At 44.4% G+C, this 21,819-nt stretch overlaps 1 long non-coding RNA gene across 1 annotated transcript; it reads right to left on the reverse strand.

Moving 5' to 3' along the window:
- Positions 1-839: 839 nt before the first annotated feature.
- Positions 840-20,078, reverse strand: LOC134148306 (uncharacterized). Its single transcript, XR_009960193.1, has 2 exons — positions 19,865-20,078; positions 840-2,487 (listed from the first exon to the last, which is right to left on the reverse strand). It is a non-coding gene; the product is annotated as an uncharacterized LOC134148306 (long non-coding RNA).
- Between the last annotated feature and the right edge of the window lie 1,741 nt (positions 20,079-21,819).

The raw sequence follows: 21,819 nt of genomic DNA on the forward strand, positions 1-21,819 counted from the left end.
TCTGGGTTTTTTTAAATAAAGGACAACACTAAAAGCGATGAAACAAGAGGAGAATAATGGCTCTTTCGCCTTTATCAGCTGATAGATTTCACGTGTGCTGTTTTTCCTTCAGAATAAATTTTTTCTGCATTTGTTTTTTTTCCAGCTACATAGAAATATCTCATTGCTGACAGGGAACTCTAGAATAACAAACCCTGTACATACCTGTGTGTGCACGTGGCCCACGATTCGCAAACATTAATGTTCACGGTTAAATCAGGCTTTGCAAGCTAGGCCTCGTGAAAGCCGAATACAAAAACGAAGTGTGTTCGTAGTAGAAGGAAAGGGAGCCCACGAGGAAGCAGATGTAAAACTCAGGCTTTAATACACTCTAGCAAATAACCAATGAAAGAATAACGACTTGGAAGACGCCAGGCCAAATTCTGTGCTGGCAGAACTCCATCAAAGTCAGTGGAGATGGGCCAGCAGCGGATGTTTCCCACTTCGTCAGTTGAACGTGAAGAGTTTATTTTCCAAGTCGCCCTTCTCTTATTTAAATTCCCTGTCATTGATCGATGGGTGTCCCAAAGATGCTGAGTGGAGAAATCTGTCGCTTACAGAACTGGTACTTTGCTGAATAAAAACAAAAGGTCTCCAGTCTGGAAATGGCAGAGATATTTCTTCAAGTAGCTGCCAAAAAAAGATAAAAGCAAAATCCTAAGCTAGAGGCTGTGCTTGCTGAGGGACACTGCCAATTTTTAAAATGATAATCCCAGTAGATGGAGCATTATGCGACAAAAATACCGTCGTGGAACTGCTGCCAATTTTTTAAACATTGGCATGTAATCTCTTGGCAATAATATGAGTCCAACTGTGCTTTTATTTTCATTTTTTACAATCACTAATAACATCTTTACATATATTATGGCCACAACATACGGTCTGAAGAAGGTTAATTTACTCTTCAATTAATAGTCAGTGGCATGCAAATCCAAACAGAGCTAGTAGGGACTGAACAGACAGGCAGCAAGTCATTGATGCTAGAGCTGAAATATGGGGAGGAGAGGAGCAGTTGCCAAGTGCCTGACTCCGTTTCAATCTGGTGTTCTTTCCAGAACAGCTGATAAAGGAAACAACAGGTTAAATCCAATTTTATCCGAGCAAAAATCCTCCTAGTTTGCCACAGATTAAATTTTACAGGATTTGCAAACAGATTTCAAGGACCTGGGACTCAAAAAAAAGACAAAAAAAAAAAAAAAAAAAGATTTTCCCAGGCAATAGAGCATAACATCATGATCTGTGTAGCACCTGCAAACACACCGAGGTGAACATGGGCAACGGGAGCGCAGAGAGCATGGACACACTGGTGAGGGGTGAGATGTGACGGGAGGCTGCTGGGGAAGAAGCCGAGAAGGGGATGTTGGAGTGGCTGTGAAAACGGCAAAATGCTGATTGGGCGCTCAGATCTGAACAGAGAAAGAAAAACACTGGCTCTTACTATATATGTGAGTAAAAGTATTATTATTTATAAGTAAAACGTTCAAAGTTCAGTAACGAGTATATGTGTATATATATACTGCTATTACAGCACTACAGCAATGTAGAGCGTTTCTCTGTACAGACAGATACCTTTTATCCAGACTGTATAAATCAAGGAAATAATAACAAGTGTAATTCCTGTTCCTCGCCGCCAGCCCGGCCCCGGCGTCGCCCTGCTCGCCCCCGCGGCCCGGCCAGCCTGCCCGCTCTGCCGAGGGCAGGAACGAAGGCCGCTCGTGACGGAGCGCCGCAGCCCTCGCGGCCGCGTGGGATCCTTCCCCTGTCGTTTCCCTTTTGCAAGCGGCCGGGGCTGGACAGCGAGAGCTCGGCTTTGAACCGGTGCCCCCCGCGGAGGGGAAGGAGGAGGTAAGCTCCCAGTTCTCCGCGCGTCGCACGGTGCTTTTGCCTTGCAGCGAAGCAGCAGGAGTTGGGGAGCAAGCGAGCAGAAGGTCATTGGGTTTTGCAGACAGTGGCTCTGCTGGCAGGGGGAGGGGATGGGCAGGCACGGGAATGTCTCTGGCCTGCCCAGCTATGGCATTTCCCAGGTCTTTTGTAATGAAGTGCTTGTCTGCGGTTGCTCAGCTTTAATGAATCAATTCATGTCCGCTTTGCTAATCACGTTGGAGAGGTATGAAGCTGCCTCTGGCTCCAGTCTCTCGCTCTGAAGATGAATGTTTTCCATCCTGGGTAACAGGGAATGAACTGGGTGAGACGGTTTATATTGTCCAGCCACTCCACATTCCCGGGTGTTTTGTGGAGGGATGTGGCACAGAGTCCCCAACGGGCCACAGATGTCCATGAAGGCAAAGCACCCAGTTCACCTGATGTAGCTAGAATAGCTTGTCTCCAGCCTATTAAAGAAAGTCTCCTTCAGTGAGACACTAACTCTGTGAAAGAGCTGCTCTGCCTCTCCTGAAGCTCATGACACTGGACACTTTTGCTTTTCTTCAAGCCCCAGCTTCTAGAGTCCTGTAATTACAGAATAAACTCAACTTTAATTAAAAAAAGAAAAAGGGAATGGTTCGAGGTCTCCTGGCTGGAAAGGCTGGAACAATGTGAGCCTGTGGAGCACCAGCAGCAGAAAGTAAATAAAAAATATCCTCTGCTACTACTACTATCATTATTATCGATAATGACAATCGGAACATATTAAGGTACTTTAGTGATCTGGGGCCATAGATGCCAAATTATAAATCCTGAATGCTTGAGTTTATGCTCTATGTATGATGCAGGAGCCTAGAACCGCCGAGGGGAGCAACAGTGACAAACCCTGCACTTGAAAGGAGGAGGCGCTGGTCATCCTCGCTGGAGATTTCAGCAGTCCTCGTCCACAATGTGGGAACCAAGGTGGAATGATTTCCCCATATGTGGGTTCTGGAGCTTGAAAGGATTCCTAGAGTAGCAGCTAATCTAGGCCACAGTATGTAGCATCAGAAGGGTCAGCAGAGAGCAGCACTATCTATACGATCTTGCAGAGGGACACGGGGAGGGGACAAGATCCCAAAGGGGAGCACATGCACGTGCATGGCTGCAAACGGGAGTCTCAGCAGAGCTGGCCCCTCTACCACGCACTTGCATATCTCCAAAGCGAAATGGATTAGCAGCTCATTTTCAATCAGGCTGAATTATGAGTGCAGCGATTTGCGGGACATTTTACATGAACCAGAAGATGTGTTATCTGATGAAAATTGCTTAATTTAATATCCTGGCCTGACAAGCAGTGAACTGTACATCTCCTGGAGAATTTAACAGTGCAGATGATTTTACTTAGCTGGAAAGATTAAGCAATCAGACCCCCTTTCTTCTCCCCAAAACTCCCTGCAGAAAGCAACTCAGAGAAACTCTCAGGAACAGGTGGTGTCAGGGTCTTCAGAAACTAAAAGTTTTTTTTTTTTTTTAATCAGAAAACATTGCAGAATTGTATGAGCTCCACCACTGTCACTCCAAAGGTCAGTTCTTGGGGAGGGAAAGTAGCAATGCCAGGAAGCAGATCAGATCTAGATCTCAGAACTACCTTGAGGATATAGTGGAAGTTCCCCTGCTATCTAAAGACCAAACTCCAGAGCAGAACTTCTGGTTGTGTTGGATGGGAAGCACTCCTGGGAGCAGTCTCCAGGACCTCTGGAGTGCTTGTTGGTGGAAAGAGACCAGACTTAGGTTATGCTGGAGTGAGTGTGGATGCAATCCAAAGCCTCTCCGGGCTCCTTCCTCCAGTGAGCACTTGTTAGTAGGGGTTTGCACAGAAATAATTGGATAGCAGGGTAGGTTGGGCTGGGAAACAGGTTCAATCTCTCCTTTACCCTCCAGTAAGGACCTAACCAGCCATTCATTTCCCAGCAGAGTTCTCCAACAAACCCAGATTTTTGGCCATGGCCGGTAAGTAATAAGCCCAAGGCTATGCTTGTTTTCATGTGGAAGCCTTTTTAGGCTGAGCCATAACAAGCAAATTTGTAGGCAGGTTCAAAATACAACTACAGTGTGGAAGAGAATTGCTCTTCTAGCCTTTGCAGGAAGAAAAAGTCACAGGACTTCCCTGACCTTTTTCCTTAAAGGCAAGGGACCAAAGCAGTTGGCAAAGATGGATAAACCTTTCCTAACTACACTGGGAAAAAGAAAACAGATGGACAACTCCATATAAACCAAGCCATGCCATCGGGCAGCTGAGAATTGAAAAATCCTGAATTACATATTTCATGTGTGTTCCTTGCACTTTGGTCTTGAAAAGACACACTCATTGCTCTAGACATAATACCTAGATATAATTATGTAGACTTTATCTGCACTGGCAATCTTATCCAAACTCAGGGCTTTTATTATAATTAAAGGCTATTATGATTTGTGGCTATATTTCTAAGCAGCACATAATTAAGTGGTAGAACTCATTGCCATGGTATGTTGTAGAAGCCAAACGCATAAATGGCTTCAAAGAGCAGCTAGAAACATTGAAAGGTCCATCAAGGATTATTACACATAGGCTTGTGGGTATGACCCACAGCTCAGGAAGTCTTCAGCTGCATATTACCATGAGTTGGAATGGCCTTAGGAAGTATCACCAGGGCCTTGACATGGCCTTCTATCTTGCACTAGACATCTTCTACTAGCACTGTTAGAGACAGGATATTGTGCTAGATGCATCTTTGATCTGAACCTGTACATCTCCTCTGATGTCTACATAGCGAGATCTCTAACAGATTGACTTGTTCCAAACAGCACAGAGCTGGGGCAAGTCTACATGGTGGTTTAGGCCTACAAGATACAGACCTGACTTGAAAGCTGTGTCTCTTCCATCTGCTAGACTGAGCCAGAACCTCAGGTCAGGAGGTTGGCACATCTTCCATGCTTCAGTCTTTGGAAGTCCTTCAGAATGAGAGTTTCCATTTTAAAAGTTCTCTCTGACTGGGAAGAAAACCTTAAAAAACAAAGGTTGCAATGTTCCCTACAGTTTTCTGCTTGCCTAAGTTGACAATGCTTACAAAAATTAATTATCACAGGACAACATGAATATCCCCCTGTTCACAGGACATGCAACAGCTCCCACAGTTGTGGCAATTGCAGGGGTCAGCATTGCCAGAGTGCAAGAGATGAATCTGAGCCTAGGGAAATCATCTCTCCAGTTGTGGGATGTCCTCTCCATTTGGAGTATTGATGGAACAAGTTCCCCTTTGAGGGGAAACTTGATGTGCCTTTGGTCTTACACCTCAGGGTGCTGTTCCAGGCCTGGACAAAACTAAGCAAACAGGGTGTCAGACAATAATAATTCGATAGAGTTGCTCAAGGACTTAATGTGGCACTAGAGGAAAATCTCTTTAATTTCAAGCACATAACTGAGGAATAATCAGGCCAAACCCTTTGCTGTATTGATAGAGCTGTGTACAAAGCAAGAGAACTAAGCTTTTTTATACCCACCGCCTCTAGAATATCTGTTCCAAAGCATGCTCCACTGTTGGCCTAATGGTGATGCCCCAAGGTACATTAGAAAAGACAAAACGTCAGACCTGCTTGCCTGCGGATCAGTGACCTACCAGGAAGCCTCCAGGGCAGGCTGCGTTCTGCTTGCTGTCACAGGAACGCAGGATACTGGGTATGTCATAGAATCCTGTCCCCTGCCATCGTGGGTGATCTAAAGCACCCTCATGGGTGGTGAAGAGCCACTCCAAGGGACAGTAAAGGTGAAAGTCTAAGCATTATTCCTGAGGGAATAGCTGAAGATATTTCATTAAGTCAAAGAAATTCCTTCAAAGAGCTCAGGTCTTTATAGGACAACCAGCAACATTTTGACAGGATCAATATTCCCACAAAGGGGACACGTCCACGTGTTCACTTAGACATCTGCAGGAAACAACAGTTTGATACAGTGCTGGAGCTGGATGGGAGGAGGTGAAAATCTACCTTTTGTCAAGGTTAGCTGTCAGCTCTGCTTGCCTGGGTATCTAACAGAAGCATTTTAAGAGTTCTGTAAGCCTCCAAAAGCAACCTGGAGTTTCGTCTTGTTGGGGTTTCATCATATGACTGCCTAGAAAATGAGGCTGATTTCTCAATAGTTCCATGCTGAAGTCACCTTTGATTGGACTAACATTAACATTGGCACAGCGGATAGTACAGATCTCTCCCTGGGTCTTTGGCATAGCACAAAAATGATGGTGAATGTTCAGCAGCAGCTGAAGAACAGCACATCTGGAATTTCCTAGGCCTTGGCTCAGAGAGTCCTCAAGCCACTAAAGATATTCTCCCATGTAAGAAAAAACAGGAGCTGAAATGAAGCAAGCTGGGCCCAAATCTAATGGCATTTAGGCATCCAACTCCCACAGGTGGAAATTAGGTGCCAAAAAGCCTTTGAGATCTTTGACAAGATCTGTTCAGCCACATAGAAATTGTGTAGGAGAGGCAAAGGAGTGTGAAACTGAGAGTATTTACAGATATTTTTAAGGGCTGTAAAAGGCAGCATAAAAAAAATACAAAGGAGAACCTGATCCTAAAATTCAGGCCTATGCCTTTTAACAATGGGACATTTTGCAAGGATAGAGAGATGTTGATCAAAATTAGCTCCTCAATGTTTTTTCTGAAATGAAAATCAAAGGAAACATCATTTGAGAAGCTTCAACATTGAGTCTGCGAAGATTCTCATCACTGATCCTTTTGGCCAGCTCAGGCCCAGAGAGAACTTCCCTGCAGTGTCTCAGGCTGGTTAAGGGAAGCCTTAACAAATAATAAATGTCAGGTTTGTGTGGATGCAGAAATGGGATTTCCCAGCATCTTGCTGCCATAAACCTTACAGTATGCACATCGCATCAAGTAATGCAAAAGGGGAGATGACAGCACTTGAGAGGCCACAGTACAGAGTGGCAGGGGCAATTTGCTGAATCCAAGGGTAGGATTTAGGTGGATTTAGGCCACGGCCAAAGTGAGCCATCAGGCCAGAGCTAGGGTGGGAAGCAATTGCAGATGAGGAAGTAATGCTGGCAGATAAGGGCTGGCCAAGGGGCAAGACAGACTCAGGAGCAGGCTGGAGGTATAACATCTTACTCTGGCAACCAGAGCAACCAGAAGAGTAAGCCTCAGTGCAGTCTTTGATTTAAACTAGCCCTTAACAAGACGCCCTCCCCCCCAGGAATGCCAGGCATCTTCAAGACGCTAGCTGATATGCCACCAGAGAGCCCTGTAAGGTCCAAAGGAGCATCCCAGAATCAGGAAACAAGGCTTCCTAAAATCCCCATGTCTCCCTCTCTGTAGCCTTGACTCTATCATGCTTTTGCCTCCATTTACCAAGGTGGGGCTGGGACACATCTCTGCTGATGGCATTGCCTCCAACATGGCCTCTACTGAACACCCAGCACCACATAGGTCCCCTCATCCCGATGGCTGGTGCGTCCCCATCTCCCAACCCATTACAGCTGCAGTAACACACACTAGTGCCTCCGCACCAGCAAACCTGGCTCCTTCTGCCTGAATTCGCCCCATTGCACTGGGGCAGAAAACTCACCCTTATGAAGAGTTTTACCTGCATTGCTCGGCACTGCTGTACAGAGCCATAAGGACACAACAACCATACCACAACGCACCAAAGCCAGGAACTCTTCTCTCCCCCCCCACCCCACCCCTCGTTTTGCCAGGGAGTTTTTGAGAAACCGTTGTTGTCAGCAGCTGCAAGACAGAAGCACAGACTAGTGAGCACACATTTTGGCAAGTAATGAATGTGGCACGTAGCTGGAAAATAAGCTACTCTGAAAGGAGAAATATTTTAGGATCCTGAGAAGGCAGGTTTCTTTTCAGCTTTCCAGACAGATTATATTGGCCAGTTCACGTACCATTTATCACTTTGCCTAGCAATTTACAACCTGCAGGGCTTGCTCTTTTTGTTGCTCTTTTTAGCCTTACAAAATGCTCTTGGCTTCGCGTGTCTTGTTTGTATGAAGTTACTAAGCTGGCACAAGTCTCTACCCGTGCAGAGTTGCTTGCATCCAAGTAGCAATACAATTTTATTACATTAAATCTTAGGTGAATGAGCTAGCTAAGGTTCCCTATTGCTGTCCACTGCAAGGAATCTTAAGTGCCTTCCATATTCATAGTTTCAGAGCAGTTCTTGGATGCAAGATCTCTGCTCAGATAAGGAGCAGAGAGGTAATTTTTCTTAAATGGTTGATTTCCTCCTCTATTTCTGATTTGACTTAATGTGGGAATATGTTTGGGCTGTAGGAGGTGACTTGCTTAACTGTAGAAAGACTTCTTCAAAGGAGTAGCCTTTCATATAGCCAGCCAAGCCATGAATTTACCCACTCATCTCCCAAAATCGATTGTACGGCCAGATCCCTTCAGCCAAGAATGCAGACCTGTCAAATCTCAGGCCCGAACAGGAGACACGCAATCTGCTCTGACCCTCTGCTCCCTTCCAGCACAGCCCAGTCTACTGTATCCGCAGCCTCTTTCCTGCTCCATGACCTCCCGTGCCAGACATGACTGAACACGTTCGGCCAAGCAACCATGCCAGGTGCCAGGACGTGGCACAGAGCTAGAAAGAAGCCACCACGCTGTGCTGCAGCTCAGAGCCTTCTTCCTGCTACTGTAGGATGCCCCAGGCCCAAATGCCTTTCAGGCTTCAGCTGTCCCCTAGCCCTCCTCTGGTGCCCTTTCCCTCCTCACATGACCCACATGAATCTCTTCGCCGCATGGCCAAGCACGCTGTTGTCTCACCCGTCAACACTGAAGAAATCTGAGAAGTCTGAGAATGCGCTGTCTCCAGTTTGTGTATGCTTTTATCCTGGCTTGTGCAGAGTATCCCAGAAGAATGCAGCTGTCTCAGCCTAAGATCACTTTTGTAAAGCAGGAGAGAAAAGAGACTCTTCTCCCTGCTTTTTTCCTGATTTATTTATTCATTGCATAACAGCTTGTCCACAAACATCCCAGTTTGGTTAAATCCTTGACATGTAAAACATTTCCAGAAATTCTTGCTGCCATCTAAAAAGAAAAATAGGTAAGACTTTGCTTTTTTTCTTTTTTCTTTTCTTTTTTTTTTTCTAAGGCTCCTCACTTTTATTCTGTGCTTTCTTCTTTCCAGAGCGACTTCATCTCTGGCTTTCCCAAAGCAACACGCTCATTTATCAGGCTTGCAAGTTCTTACGCATTGGCAGACTCCAAGGCTTTCCGTTTGGCTCAGGGCTTTCAGCCACCATATGGAATGAGTTGCACGTTTTCACTCCTTATCGGAGTTTAAGATGGAAATATTTCCTTGATTCTTCTCGGGGTATTTCTGCAATTGCACACATGCTGGGAGTATTTAACCCTGACATTGCTGATGAGTAGCTGTTACTATTAAAATGCCATCAAAGATTGAACTGAAAATCTTTTACAGTGAACTACGCCAGCAGTTTGATTCTGTTCCTAGTTACAAATAGTTCCTTTAATAGCTTTGGAGTTACATGCATATAATAGAGAAGAATCTGGCTAGCTGTCTATTTGTCTGTCTGCTTGTCTCTCTAAAGAGACAACTTTTCCTCCCTCTCTGCATACCAATCCAGTTTTGCTGTAGTGCTGTTGTAGCTGTGATGTTCTAAGGAGGTAAGAAAAGCCATTTTCTCTCCATCCTGCCTTTATTAAACTAGATGACAGCTGAAGACAGGCAATTTTTCAGGCATAGATCTTCTATGTATGAGTATACCACTGCTATGCATCTTAGCTGGGGAATTTTTTTGCTCCCTTATATGCTAAGACATGCATCATACTCAGAGTTTATTGCAGCCTCCTTTTTAGCACAGGCTACTAGTTAGAGAAGTCATTGCAAATGGAGTGTGACCTCATCAAAGCCAAGCAAAGCTCGCTGAATTAACATCAACAGAAGTGGAAGCTGAGCAGCCCTCCAAGACCACCTCTAGCCTGGGAAGTTCAGGAGATCGTAAGACTCTCGAACCGTTGTTCTGGCTTCCTTAGCCAGGTCATGTCCACACACCAACAACAATGTTGGGAGGCAGCCTTCCTGTGCCGCCAAGAGACAGCGCCCTGAGACACTTCCTCTGGGAGACGCTGCAGCTGAAAGCAAGTCCAGAGAGAGTTCAAGAACTTCCTCCCTTGCCCATAAAGCAAGGGCAGCAGATGTACATTCCCCATAGCCCTAGTGTGGATCTACAGTGAGCAAGAGCCTCTCCCTCAAAGCACAGAAGGTGCAAAGAGATGGCTGCCTCAGCACAGGTGTGAAAGGCCTTGGGAGGGGAAACAGAAGTGGGTAAGATCTCTCCTGGGCTTTCCCATGTTCTCTCTCCACAGGAGCCATCCAATTTTCTATTTAAGCTGTCATTTCCAACTCTCTATCCAAGGCTTAAACCTTTTCTCTTTAGGCATTCAAGACAACAAGCTGTTGGATGATATTGCTGAGGATGGACAAATGTGTGTGCAGACTAGTTAAAGCACCTGCTAAGTAGGTAGGGGAAGCTGAGAGTAAAGGGTGAAAGCCCTAGCTCCAAATGCAGCAGAAGTTAGATCCTAAATATGACATAAGATCTGGATCTTGGTTACGTATGGACCTTAGTGCCTCTTCTTCAAGGTAGCTGTCAAGAAGGTGAAGAACATCCATGATTTTCCACAACGAGGGGTACAGTCTGGTTCAATTCAAACTGCATTGCATTTGACAGCTTACTGCACCAAATTGGGCTCTGTAAAAATAGACATTGCACACACTTGTCAATTCTGCTTTTCTCATTGTATGTGGTTTATGGACATGTTAAGGTTAGTTCTCCATTATCTTAAAACTTAGTCCACAGTAGTGGAATATATAGGCCCTCAGTGGGAAGGGAATTGAGCGTAACTTTAAGGCTGAGGAAGGCTGCCAGAAGGCTGTAAAGCAATATTACTATAAATGGAATTCAGGGTCTGGTGTCCATATATCTGAGACTGGGCATCAGCCCTCCATTGGGTTATTCTTAGTCAAGTTTGATGCTTTCTTCCGTATTAGTTGTACCTGATTGTGCAGGTGACCTTAGAATGTTTCACTGTTAGCACCAAGTTTTCCCATCAAGTTCAGCATCAGTCCCATGTTGACTTCCAAGTCAGATCCACTGGTTTCAGCATTACCTCCACCAATTCCAGTATTAGCTCCAGCTGTCAGAACTTCACCTTCAGTGAATGTACATCACCATCAATTTCCAGAGCTGTTATGAGAAATACGTTTCCATAGAAATCATTACTGATACTCATCTAAATATCTTTCTTTTCTTCTGTTCCTACAGTTAATTCAGCAGAGAAAGAAATGCATGACTGTTTTTCAAAGCTTCTGTCTTCCAAGTGGTAAAACAAATGAGTATGCCTAAAAGGTCAAGAATGGGAAGGGAATCTGACTTCAGTGTCCAGAGTCCAACGTAACTGGTTGGTAGGAGCTGAAGTTACACTGAGGCTGCAGTTGGGGACAGGAAGGTGCTGGTTCCTTCCACGTACACACCTCCTCCCTGTCTTGTGCGGGATGAGGCAATGGGTGCACAGTATTCATTTATTCGTCCTTATTTACCCGAGTCCAGAGTCCAGGAGAGCCAGACAGAAACATGCCCTCTGAACATGAGATTAGAAGATGACAGATCTTCCCACAGCCAGAGATCCTGCAAGGTTACTGGCAGAGGATAGATCAGGTAGAGGTGGTACAGACTCACTGAAGGACAAAAAAGCAAGGTCCCATTTGTACCTGCCAACAGAGCACATGCACCACCTGTGGTGGATGCAGCTGCTCAGCTTCCCCATTTGGATCGAAGCAGTAGCCAGACACGTCTGGAAATAGCCAAATCTGGGCTGGCCAAAGAATTTTCCTCCTCGTTCCTTATAACTAATGAATCTGCGAGAACACTACAATCTCTTTGGACATTTGGGCAAAGTCACAGGAAAAAAAACATGAAAATACTGGCCAGCTTCTGGCCTCCATTATTGGGAGGCCAAATATTTTTAAAGTCTCATTCAGCTTCCCGTGTGTTTGTCTCCTCCCACACCAGCTCATTCAATATAGAAAGGCAATTGACCCAAGGGATAATTTCGGTTGAGTTCCTAGCAAGCAAATGACATTTCTCTATTGCAATAAGCCTGGAAAGGCACTATGTTAGCCATGTCCAAGTCAATTTTTTCCTTATGTTCAAAGGAAACCCTAGATATGTTTTCTAAATTCCTTTCCTGCTGTTTCAATGAACAGGAGACTTTGAAAACATATTCTGAAATCCTTCTCTTCATCTCAGTGCATCTGTTCTTTCTCTTCTCCATCTGGACAGCAGTGCAGGTACGCAGACTAGACCCTGGCCTTTGGCCGACATGATCTTTCCAAGCAATTTTTGGACATGAAATGAAAAATCAGTCCAAAGCTCACTCTGCAAAGCACTTTTATTTCCATCTGAGACCACTTCAAGGGGCTGCAACAGCCTTAATTTTGTTATTTTTGTTCCCTTTTCCAAAATAATAGCTGAGCAATCCAAAGTTTGGATTTAGAGAATTTTTGGATAGTTACTAAAAAAAAAAAAAAAAGTGAAAAGCGGAAGCTGCGTCTCTTTGCTTGCTTCTCTAGAGCTGTGCCTTGATCGCTAATTGTACATGAGATTAAGTCCTCACTGTCATTCTCTAATTCAAGATCAAACTCCTGAACTGACTTCACACAGTTTCTTTAAGCAGAAATAAGAGCTGGCACAGGCAAGTGATGCCATTATTTATCCAGCAGGAAAAGCAGAGCTCTGGAAGTGACACTAACTAGTAGAGAGCAGGCACCTGGAGGCAAGACATGACCACCAGCTGCGAGATCACATATTTGTGGAACAAGGAAAGAAGGTTCATGTTGACTCATCTGACAAACAACCAGACTCTTGCTACTTTATCAGTTAACGGAATAGGGAGATGTTATTGGTGGTTGGATGGGGGGGTGGGGGAGGAGAAGAGATAATTAGTAAGGCATTATGCTAGATGCTCCAGGAGATAAAGTGAAAATGAGATCACATCTACCTGTGATTTAAATAAATAATGAATCAGTCCAGGAGGATAGTCCCTGCCAACGTCCCCCAAATGCTGGAGTTCACAGAGCAGGTGTTTTGGCTTCTCCCAAAGCATTTTCAATACTTACGGATAGAGCAAGCAAGCCAAAGTATGGGAAACCAAAGGAGCCAAGGCTTCCCAACAGAGTAAGCCCGCAGAAAGTTTGGGAAGAAGAAATTTGCCTCTAACTTTGCCTTCCTCTGCGGGGGTGCTCTGTTGCCAACAGGTGACACAGTGACAGGAACACTGTGCCATTGGGAAAGGGAATGCAGGTGCCACCCAGATGGCTGAGAGCACAGCTTCACTCACCCACTGCACCCCAGGAACACAGGCTGGAAAGGCAGGAAAGAAGAGGTGGCTGGAAGCAGAGAGGGTGGAGAAGCACACCCATGTGCGGATTAGAAGCTGCAGTCTTGGTTTTCCAAAATAAATGTTTGGCCTTTCTAACTTGACATCCTGCTTCACCAAGCAGCCAGGACATGATTGCTCCTGTGCAATGATCCACCCTTTCTGTGCACGGCAGAGCTGCTCTGTGCTCCCTTTTCAGGGCCAGATGGGAGGAAGTCGTTATTGCTGGATTCCAAACGGGCAACGTCTTTTCCAGTTGTGATAGATTCTATCATCTCCCTGTGCAGAATGCTCAGCCACTGCCATGACTTGGAATTAGACAAGGATTTCCTAAAGACATTTTCAACCATTTTTTTTTTTTTTTTTTTTTAATTATTTCTCCCACTTGGAGTTGGGGTGGGGGGAGGAAGAATTCGGCTGGGATTTTAGCACCCATTAGCAAATTCGAATCCAGACTGAACAATCAAACATCGGTTACCCATTTTTCACCTGTCCAGCAGTGATTTTTCAGTCTAGTAGACCCTCATCTGCCCCACAACATACAACCTGTTTTGCAGAGAACCTGATCACATATGACTTGCTGACAGCTAGGTTGTAAACTAACCATTAATCCAAGTGCAGCAGGAGTGGAAGCTAGGCCCTAGAGATCTTTTCTTTAGTTTATACAGGCAGTTATTCACCTTTCCTTTATGAACTGACTTTCATGTTCACTTCTGAACACAAGAAAAACCTCAAAGCCTTTCGCTTTCATGACTATGTGAAGCAACACTTCCTTTCTCTCAACTCACTTGGGCAAATGAGAAAGCTTTCACGGATTTTCTCAGGTCTCTTCTTTAAAAAGAAACTATTCCTGGAAAGCAGTCCTTTTCTTGCATGCCTAGATGTTTGCTTTGGAGAGCACAGGAATATATTCATGACTGGGGTGGAAAGTAGGGATTAGTATTCTTAAGCAGCTATTGATCTCCTCAGTCCTCCCTCCTCTATGAAAGAATTCAGCAGGTGCATATTTAAGTTACTACAGAAAAATAAGAAGGCATGGTTAAGTATGTATTAGAGAGGCACAAAACCAGTCCTGGTGAAGGTGGTGGCATAGGCTCAGCACTTGCTCAAAGTCAGAGATGGTTTGCAGTTAGTTACCAGCTTGCGCAAGCAAACTTGGTGATTTCACCTTCACTTTGTGTTCACCTGTGTGGCCACAAGCGAGATGGCGCCCTTAGGGTCGATGGATTTAAAGAAATGCTTGACATGAAGTATTAAGGTGCTTTACTGGCCTATGACTTGGTAAAATACAAGTACTCCCTAAGCCTAGTCCTTGGGCAAGGTTCTTGACCTTACACAAATTATCTCCCTCCCATAATACAGGCAACTGGTGAGTCTGGCACTCTCCTTTGGTCCTGCCTATCCAAGCCTACATCTGCTGAAATATTTTCCGCTCCATCACCTCACATGCTTGTCAGTCTCTGTAGATGTTGGTTTGGAAAGGATTTGCCGTTTGCAGGGGTGAACAGAAGGAAAAAGGTGGGGAAGAACTAGAAGAGACCAAGCTGGGAGCAGATCCACCTGGCTACATGCTGCCCAAAGGTCCTCTCTTCCAAATAGAAGGAGAAGGAGGAGACAGCAGCTGTCTTTTTTTTATTTATCATCATACTCAGGTGATCTGTGGAATTGTTTGCCACAAGAATGCAAGTTCATCAGGATTTTTTTAAAAGAATCAATTGTTTTCCTAGTACTGGCAAGTCCACAGCTGCCTTATATGCTTAACATAATGGCATAATAGTAGCATTTAATGGTGTTTAAAAAAAAAAATCCTGGACCAAGTGGTTCCAGTCAAAAACTAATTGTGCTAATGGTGCACATGCTCTTTGCCTTATTGATGGCTTGATCCCAGCGTATTCGACTAAAGTAGCAGTGTTTTGGTTTTGACTAGAGGTTTGAACTACTGCCCGTCAAAGGGAATGGAAAATTTGTCCTTGATTTGCGATGCTGCATCAGGTTCCTGGGTGTTGAATCACAGAATCAGACCTGGGGAAAGCCTGAAGCCACTCAGTTTCTTTTTGTAGCACTGTATCTCTCTTTCTATTTCTAGTGCACTTTAAAGTACAGGAGGTTGTGTGCTTCTTATCACTACCAAACAGTGCTATAACACAAGAAGAAAGTAGTAGCTAGTCCATGCCAGAGCAGCAATATAACTTAAGAAACAGTCCTAGAAGGTATTTTTGTTGTTGTTTTGATTATTATAGCTATTGCTTTCTTTGTCTTACATTAGACGAATTCAGACACCAATAGCAAAGATTAGCCTGGAAGAATATAATTACCAGTGAATTCAATGAGAATACAAGCTACTTTTCTGTTGATTCAGCCACTGTTTCCCACTCTCTATTTATCTTTCTGTCTAGGCATATGAAGGATTCAGAACAGAAATTTGGCTCTGTGCCAGTGCTGTGCATTCACCCAAAGCCAGCTGGGCATCTTGCACTCCCACAAGCATCCCTGCAACTGTGCACTTTATCCACAGTTTTGCTGCAGCACTGAATTGCAGTGTCTCTAGGAGCCAAAGGGCATGCCTATCTCAAAGAAATGCCTGGATGGTTAGTGTAGATTCAACGTCTAAATTTTAGATGGCTGAAGTTAGATGACGAGAACTCTCAGTCTTCATTGCAAAGACAGCTGATTTCACTAGGAAGTAGTTTTCCCCACATAAGCAAAGCATATGATATTTGGGGATGGTTTATACAGCCAGCAACCTCATTCTGCCCTAGAAGAGTAAAGGACTGCTGAGCCCACGTGATGCTGGGGCTGCCAGTATACTAGAAGTGCTGGTACAGTCTATGTAAGGTGAGGATTCCCAAATCCATACTGGTGGCTTGGCATCTTTTCAGTAGGCAGCTGATGACAGTGCTTGTGAGGGCATCATCATGTTAGACACATACAGTTCACAGATTTGTTCCATCTGGAAAAGCTTGAGGGACCTGCTCCATTCAGATCTGCTCTTCCCAGTCTTGGTTCAAGATGCAGCTTCATACACACTAAGCCAGAAAGGGAGGTCACTGGAAAAGCCCGTTTCAGCAGGAATTTGGGAGGTCAGGGTGTAGAGCACAGGCAATTCTTGAAAAGGGCTGGAAGCCCCAAAACCTCTCCTCCTGCTCCAGCATATTGGATCCCATCCCCCTTTCCTTCTTTATTTCAATCCTTTCCCTCTGAGCTCCCCTCCCCACCTCTCCCCCAGTTCTTTCTCTATAAAAATGTCTAGCTGGGTCTTAAACACACATAAGGCCTTTGTGGCCTTCTTGGCAAGAGACTCCATCATTTTACTGCCCTGTCAGGGAACGGCTTTGTCTGGCATTCCCTTCTTACTAATGGCTGGACTGTGGCACCACCAGCTTTGAACCTCCTTCCCCAGTCTCCACAACATCAGTGTGAGCCACTTATCTTGCTCAGTTCCCTCCTAATTTGGAAAATTTCTTTTTAAGTCCCCTAAGAATATCCTCAGGACTGGAATCATCCCAATTGTTCCAGGCCACAGGGTAGTAACATCCTTCCTTATGACATGTGAACACATTGAAGTTGGCACTACTTTAGATGATGCCAGCACAGCTACTCTCCTAAGGTGATGTTAGTATCTCATCTTAAGTTTCCAGCTGATTCCTTGCTAAAGGGAACTCCAATGCCTCGCTTTCTTTTTCCGGCTGTGTTTTTCCCCTCACATTCTAGCCTTAGGCAGAACTGAAGGCATTTATGATTATGTGATTTATGAAAAAGCTTTATATGCCCCCCTTCCTCTCTCCCTTTCTCTTTCATTCAAAGAGTCTGGCTTCTTGATGTGACCTTGAAAGTGTTTCGATGCCTCACTGTATGGTTTCAGATGCGCATATTTTTGTGCCAAGAAGAGCAATTACTGACCGGGAATGAAAGAGATCCTATCAGACTCCGGAGAGTAGAGCAGAAAGAAGCAATTTGGTAACTTGCCTTGAGTAAGAGTAGAAGCAAAGCCTATAAAGCTGTCTGTCTGGCTGTCTCACTCCCTGTTGAACACATCCTTCAAAGTTTCACCTCCAAATGCAAAACTCCAAAAGCTGCCACCTTAACCCAAAAGGAACATAACCCAATCATTTTCTTTCTCTAAAGAGTTCAAAATGACATAAAAGACAAGAAAACTTGAAGATTACATTACAGAAAAACCTTGATGTGTTTGAAAGATACCATACATATACAACTGCACATTCCAGAAATCTGGGCATTGTAAACTCCAGGGATTCTTAAACTCCTCCATTTTAACAACATTAACAAGACATGACTTGAGATCTTTGCTCACACTGAAAGTCAAAACAGTCCAACTTCTCTTACCTGTTCCCTTGTCTTCATCCACCTTGAAAACATTGTTCGTACATTTTCCTATCTTTCACTGATCTCGTTATTTATCCAGTCATAAAATGGAAGCTTCGGTGCCACTTAGGAAAGGCACAATGGATTTTTTGGAGTGCTGGCTTTCCACCTGTGGCCCATATTAAAAGGAAAGTCTGGTGCCATGGGCTGAAAGCTCACCCCTACATTGTGAAACTTTTCAGAGAGCCTGGATAGAAAGAAGATGATGGTGGTGGTAGTGGAAGAGGAATAAAATGTCTCTGAGGAGAACTAGAGGAGAAGAGGTGGGGTGAGATTATAGCCCAGCTATATTTTCTTTCATTTCAGATGAAATTTCTGCCATTTCATTTCCTCCAAGACAAACCAGCCTGAGTAGGCACCAGGGGAGATCTACAAAGAGATAGCAGTCTAAGGGAAAGAAACATTTGACTCACAGAAACCCCTTCAACAATCTCCCCAGAGACTAGGCACCTAGGCTGTACAAAACTTCACTGCCAAATGAGTGCTCGCAATTCTCAGCTTTTTTGTGTTTCCTCAGCCAATGTGCCCATTGCCCAAAGCCCAGCAGTCTACTCACCACTTGCTGTACCTCAAAATACTAGCCATCTGGTTTCTGCTCCATCAGCCAACACACAGGAAAGAATTCCCTCATCCTGCATGAGGAAACACAAGCCCCAAATTGTATCTGGGGAGTCCCTGAAGTAATCTTCTCCCAGCTGAAGCAGCCTCTCCTTCCTATCTCTCCTTCCCCAGGAGCCAATGCTCTAAATTGCTCTCACCTGCCACTACTGGGGGAGCAGGAATGACTGGGGTTTGTTGAGTAAATAGACAGGTAGACAGACAGATGGATAGAGAGACCATATAGATAGGCATACATGTATTGGAGTGGATGTATAGAGATATTTGCAATTTTTTGAAGCAAATTTCGGTCCCACAGCCTATTTGACCTCATATTCTGTTTCTTCCTCACTAAGCTAATAATCTCAGTCATGGAACCTTATCAAGTGATGTTTGACAATCTGATACCTGTATTGCATCCAAGAGTTTTTTGCTCTGCACCATAGCAGCAATATCTCCAAAGAACTCCTACTGAAGCCAGGACTTCTGCTCATAAATCACCCCCACACACTGGCTGTCTCTTAATCAATCTTTCCCAGGTGTTCCCTCACTCAACCTTACCACAATCATCTTGAGGCTTTTCCTGGTAGCTTTTTTTTATTATTATTTTAAATAATGACTGTGTAGCCATACTTAGAATCTTTGACTTTTGTGCTTTCTCCCTAGTAATGTCTTGTTTTACCACTTCTCTATTTGCAGAAATCTCAAGGGTCCACAGATTCTTTCTTCAAATGTCGGATGGAGCTGTACCACTCAGAAAGTTGTTCTGTTGGCATCTCTATCTCAATGTTCAGTTACCCATCAACTGGATAGAAGAAAAATACTTTATGGACACCTTACAAATACCTTATATATATATACATATATATAGGCTGGCTTCATTCCTCTTCTCTATCATCATGGCATGGAGCTACATATCTCCAGGAACTCTTCACTTAGTACTTTTTCTCTCAAAGCATTTTTCATTTTTTTATATTTCTGATATATTTGAAGACAGTTGATAAATTACCTTAAAAGTCAAATATTTATCAGAATTGAATCATCTTGTAATAAAAATGCTAAATTTTGCCATAGCTTCATTTTTGACAACATTTTTTTTGCTTTCATCCAAGTCTCTCACGTAAAACCCACTGTTTTCTGATGAAATTTCTATTACATTTCATTTTAAAAAAGTAGTATAAAAAAACCCACTGACCATATTTTTAATTCCTATTTTTGGTAATAGCTCAAGCTTAGCACTACACTGACAGAGCTACATGCCTTCTAGTGTGGAGCTGGCTGCTATCCAGCCAGCTGAGGGTATAGGCAGAGAAGGTCACGTCTGCCTGCAAAAGACCATGCAGACATCCCCGAAAACTCCTCTAAGGTTCTCAGCCTGAATGCACGAGGAGATGTCAAAAAGCCCCATTCCTATGATAGCTCTGATAGTCTTTTACAAACAGGAGCTAAGAAATAGTCCAAGGCTGCTCCTTCCCGATCCTCCCCAGCCTTTTCCTCTCCCTTCAGGCTGCTAGAGAACCCTTCCAATGGGGGGACTTACTGCATGACACGTGGCTCCAGGAGTCCTTTCCTCTTCTCCTGGGCCTCCCTACATGCAGCTGCTGGTTTGGACCTTATCAGGGGTCTCCACCAGACCTCAGAGGGCCCCAGCTCCCTCAGCATCATGTTTTTTAGCGAGAAGAGGTCAGCACTGCCCAGCTATCCCCCTTCCACTGTCACTTCTATGGGGGACAGTGCAGCCCCAGAGCAAAGCCATCTCAGGATGGGGAGTAGACGGTGCATGGAAGAGATCTACTGCTGCTAGGAACATTGCTGTCAGCATATCTGCAGCCACATGGGTCTAGTTTAATCTGCCTTCCCCCAGCCCGAACGGGGTTCCCAGACTGGGGGGCACAGAGCCACTCTCAGTACACAGGCCACTTCAAAGAGGTATTTGAAGTGCTTGAACGCAGCCCAGAAAGCTAAGTGCCTTCTCCAGGTCAGCACGTGGTCCCCGCACAGAGCCAGGAGCTGCTGCTGCTGTTGGCCCCTGCTTCCGTTTTGCACACAAGCAGCTTCCCAAGTGCCTGCTCCCATGCTGGGGACCAGACACTTCCCTCTGGCTGTATTATAGGGTTGGTGAAATTAAGGGATCTTCATAGAGGGGAGAAAATAATAAAAGGTGTGTCTCTCTGTCACTGCTCTGAAGACCTTTGCTTGAGTCAAAAAATGAAAAGTTTCTTGAGTTGATTTTTTTTTCCTTCGTGGCTGATAATGAAATTTGCAGTGCATAGGAAGTTATCTCTACTTCGCTCTCCCAGACTTACTTACTTGAGAGCTCTGAGTCATCACTGGAGCTGCCTGAAAACTTTGGGTTACCCCAACTTTCTGAATCTATTTGTGAAATTTTAAAACAAAGAATTTCCCAGGGCAGGGAGGGGGAGGGAACAGGAGCAGGTTTCTTACTAGCATTATTATATAGCCACAGGGGCCCCAGTGCTTCTGAAATTTAGCCTGTAGTGCCTGAAGAGCGTTAGACACTTTAGATAGCACGGAAGAGTCATGGTCCCTTCCCTTTTTACATCTATTGCCTAGTTCTGGAAACTATCTTCCACTTCAATAGAATGAATCATTGTTAAAGTCATTACATGCTCATAAATGTTTACATGAGTGGACCTTAAATGGAAAAATACTGCAGGAAAAAAGAGAAATGAAGCTAGAAGTCAGAGCTAAGCAAAAGCCCCTTGACTGGAGAGTTTCGTATTTGCTGCTCCTTGATTTGGAATCAGATTTTGATCTTGATTTGAAGATCCGCAGAAGTGAGTCCCTCTGCTAACAAATAACACCAGTAGCAGCTCTGCCAGTCTAAAGGGGTAAAAAGGTAGGTATTTAAAGGGAATCAATGCTTACAGTACCGAGAGTCACAGGACTATTCACATGCTGGGAATGGCTCAACGAAGGGACAAAATCTGTAATGAGAATCTGTTCATCCAAAAGAGGATATGACTGAGAAGAGCCAAAGAGCAACAGAGATAGAGCAGCCCAGCAGTGACTTTCCTCTGAAGAGCATCTGGAGCACATGTACCGACACGTATTTTGCTCCAGTGAATGATTTTGCCCTCTGCCACCTACCTTTAAGAAAAATTTTCTTGTTTCCTCAGTTACGGCTATGTCTTTCTTGGTTTATCTCTCATACAAGGTATCATATTATATTTTTGCATGCATGTAACCAATTCTAACCTTGGACTAAAGTTTAGGAAACTTTTGGAAACCATTTCTTGCAACCACGCATGTGTTATTTTTAAATAAGATATGCACTCAGGATATGCTACTGACCGGACAGGCAGGGTGTATTTAAGGGTATGGTAAAAAAAGCTCCACAGGGTTAGTGGTAAGATTCTCCCCAACAGGAGCAGCTTTCAGATTGAGGCCTCTACGAGATAAACTTTAGGCCCCTACCAGACTTCTCTGGCATCAGATCTGGAAGGTTTGCTGTTGGCTTTGAGACTTTGAATC

The sequence above is a fragment of the Rhea pennata genome, chromosome 17, assembly GCF_028389875.1.
Source record: "Rhea pennata isolate bPtePen1 chromosome 17, bPtePen1.pri, whole genome shotgun sequence".
Classification (NCBI taxonomy): Eukaryota; Metazoa; Chordata; class Aves; order Rheiformes; family Rheidae; genus Rhea; species Rhea pennata.